At 41.7% G+C, this 3,607-nt stretch overlaps 1 non-coding gene across 1 annotated transcript; it reads left to right on the forward strand.

Moving 5' to 3' along the window:
• The first annotated feature begins 2,766 nt into the window (after window positions 1–2,766).
• On the forward strand, window positions 2,767–2,873 carry LOC141624392 (small nucleolar RNA R71). Its single transcript, XR_012534199.1, has one exon. It is a non-coding gene; the product is annotated as a small nucleolar RNA R71 (small nucleolar RNA).
• The last annotated feature ends 734 nt before the right edge of the window (window positions 2,874–3,607 follow it).

The raw sequence follows: 3,607 nt of genomic DNA on the forward strand, positions 1-3,607 counted from the left end.
CGCCTAAAGACGGGCGTCTTTCAGTGAAGACGCTCGGATTTGCAAACACGGGACGGGCGTCTTCTACAGAAGACGGGCGGATTCCTTTACAGGGATTTTTCTTGTTTTCCTCAGCCAAGAAGACGGGCGTCTTCCTTTCAGGACGGGCGGATTTTTAAAGACGGGCGGATTTGAATGCAGGACGCCCGGATTCGTTGACAGTCAGAAATTTCAAAAATTCAGCTCATGTTGGACGGGCGTCTTCTACCCAATATGCCCGGATTGCCTGAAGACGGGCGGATTCTCCTGAATCCGCTCGGATTCGACCCCTTTGTACCCGGATTCAGTTCCATCCGTGTACTTTGCATATCCCTTGTCATTTTTCCATTCTTCTTCATATCTCGTGTTCTTCATTGTGGGGGCACTACTAAGGCATGGATAGCCTAGGCAATTGCCATCCCCACACTAAGCTAAAGCACTACACATTAATTGAAATTATTAGTCCCTCCCTCACTTCTCTCAAACGTGATAATTATCTTGATCAAAGTATAAAAATCCAAGAATGACAAAAAATGCAATATAAGAATTGAAATGCAAGTTAGGGAGTTAGAAATATTTACAAATGGTGGTTTAGGGAGGACTCCACCAAACTCTCATTCTTGATGAGATGTCAAGGGGGCATGTTCAAGGTGTTGTTGACGTTGCTCAACACCTTGAAAAAGTAATCAAACGCTTGTTCATTATCATGATAGAGGTCTTCAATAGACCTTGGCCCTTGTTGTCGGTCTTGATCGATGGCGTTACCAATGTAGGGATTAAAAATCCCTTCAAATTCGTCGTCCCAACGACCACATACTTCATTAAGTTGATCATTAAAAATCTCTTGATTTGATGGAGACAACTTTCCCATTTCCTTTTCTTGGCCAATAAGGCCATCTTCTTCATTGCTTGACTTTGGTGAGCTTTGCAAGCTCTCTTTGTTACAATTCACTTGCTCTTTGAATGGAGCATCTTCAATTTTCTTCTTCCATTGGAGTTCCGACTCCTTCCTTTCATCCTTCCGGCTATAATGATCGATCATAAAACACGGTTCATGTAAACGGGGAGCTCTTATAGTCTTGTCAAGATTAAAAGTTATACTCTCATCTCCCACTTCTAGAGTGAGCTCTCCCTGTTTCACTTCAATCACCACACCCGCGGTGTGTAAGAAGGGTCTTCCTAGAATGATTGGAATGTTGGAATCTTCCTCCATATCAATAATGACAAAGTCCACCGGGATGAAAAACTTCCCAATTCGTACGGGGACATCTTCCCATATCCCTAATGGTGTCTTCGTCGATCTATCGGCCATTTGGAGTGTGATATTGGTGCATTTAAGCTCTCTCATCCCCAACCTTTTACTCACCGAGTATGGCATAACACTCACACTAGCCCCTAGGTCACATAAGGCTTTGTTGATCGTGGTGTCGCCAATGGTACACGGTATTGAGAAGCTTCCCGGATCCTTTAGTTTTGGAGGTGAACTCCCTTGAAGTATTGCACTACTCACCTTAGTGAAGGCGATAGTCTCAAGCTTCCGGATCGACTTCTTCTTTGTGAGGATGTCTTTCATGTATTTCGCATAGGCCGGTACGTGATTGATTAATTCCGTGAAAGGAATTGAGACTTCCAAATTCTTCACAATTTCCATAAACTTTCCAAGTTGGTCATCAAATTTGGGCTTGGCTTGACGACTTGGAAAAGGAAGTCTAATCACAATGGGCTCCTTCTCCTTGGCCTTGTCTTCATTTTTCTTTTAAATTTCTTCTTTTGATGATTATCCATCTTTGGAGTTTTGCACAATTTCCTCCTTATCACTAGCTTCCACAACTTCATCCTTAACTTGCTTCTTCGGTGCTTCATACCTTGTACCACTTCTCAAGTGAATGGCACTAACCGTTTCATGTCTTGGGGGATTTACTTTGAGGTGGTAATTGCCCCTTTTGTCTTTGTAAGCTTGAAGATGCTAGTTGAGTCAATTGGGTTTCCAACATCTTGGTGTGAGCTAGAATGTTGTTGATGGTGGTTTCCATTGCTTGACTATCTTTTTGCATTTGAGTGAAAAACTCTTGTTGATTCTTTTGCATTTGGAGGACCGATTTTTGAACATCAAAACCTTGGTCATTTTGGTGATTGTATGGATTTTGATTTTGGTAACCTTGGTTTTGGTTGTAAAAGGGTCTTTGACTTTGGTTTCTCATGGGAGGTGGGGTGTATGTTGTTTGAGGGTTTTGAACATTTTGGCTTTTATATGAGAGATTTGGATGGAATTTGGTGTTTTCATTGTAATAGTTGGAATAAGGAGTACCACTCTTGTATGCTTGGAAAGCATTCACTTGTTCATTTGTTCCCCTACATTCACTTTGGTCATGTCCCAAAGTTCCACAATTCTCACATATCCCACTTGGGATTGATGAGGATGCCGTCATGGCATTAACATGATGCTTTGGTGATTTTGAGGCTTCTTCAAATCTAGCCATAACTTTTTCAAACTTCAAATTGATTGTGTCAATGTGAGCACTAAGTTGAGCACCCAATTGAGTAACGGAGTCCACATCATGCCTTCCTCCTCTAGTAGCCTTGCGAGGTCTACTATATTGTGAGTTATGGACCGCCATTTCCTCAATCTTGTTCCATGTTTGATTGTCATCAACTTCGGTGAACATTCCATTTGATCCCATGTTGAGAATGTTCCTTGAATCTTCATATAGACCGTTCCAAAATTGTTGTACCAAGAACCACTCGCTAAGTCCATGGTGAGGACATGAGCGACAAATTCCCTTGAACCGCTCCCAAGCTTCATACAAAGATTATTCATCCCTTTGCTTAAAACCCGTAATTTGAGCTCTTAGCATGTTAGTCTTTTCCGGTGGGTAGAATTTTTTGTAGAAAGCTAGAGCCAACTTCTTCCAAGAATCAATTCCGAGAGTGGCCTTATCAAGGCCTTTCAACCATTGTTTCGCGGTGCCAATTAGAGAAAAAGGAAATAAGACCCATCGAATTTGGTCTTGAGTTACACCGGTTTGAGAAATCGCATCACAATAGTCACAAAAGGTTTCCATATGAGAATGAGGGTCTTCACTAGGCATCCCCCCAAATTGGCTCCGTTCGACTAATTGGATAAAGGCGGATTTGGCAATAAAATTTCCGGTCAAATGTTGTGGTGTGGGAGTACCATTGGGTAGGTTCTCCTCGGTGGGTACGGAATGTGATGAAAACTTAGGCATTGTGGGTTGATTTTGTGTGGTATTTTGTGTTGGGTTCTTCTCACCTTCTCTTGCAAAAGGGTTGATGAACTCAATAGTTGGTTGAATATCCACAACCTCACTAATACCTCTCAAATTCCTCCTAGCAAATCTTCTATTGTTTGTCAAAGTTCTTTCAATTTCACGATCAAAAGGTAATAAATCACCTTGTGACCTTCTAGACATGCAAAATATCAAATAACTCGAAAACAATTAGAACAAACCTTGAGGAGTTTTACTTCCCCAAGGCAAAGAAACACACAACTAATAACAATATAAGAAAATCTAAATCAAGTTAACACCGTCCCCGGCAACGGCGCCATTTTTGGTCGGACTATTTCGGA

Source organism: Silene latifolia, chromosome X (assembly GCF_048544455.1).
Source record: "Silene latifolia isolate original U9 population chromosome X, ASM4854445v1, whole genome shotgun sequence".
Taxonomy (NCBI): Eukaryota; Viridiplantae; Streptophyta; class Magnoliopsida; order Caryophyllales; family Caryophyllaceae; genus Silene; species Silene latifolia.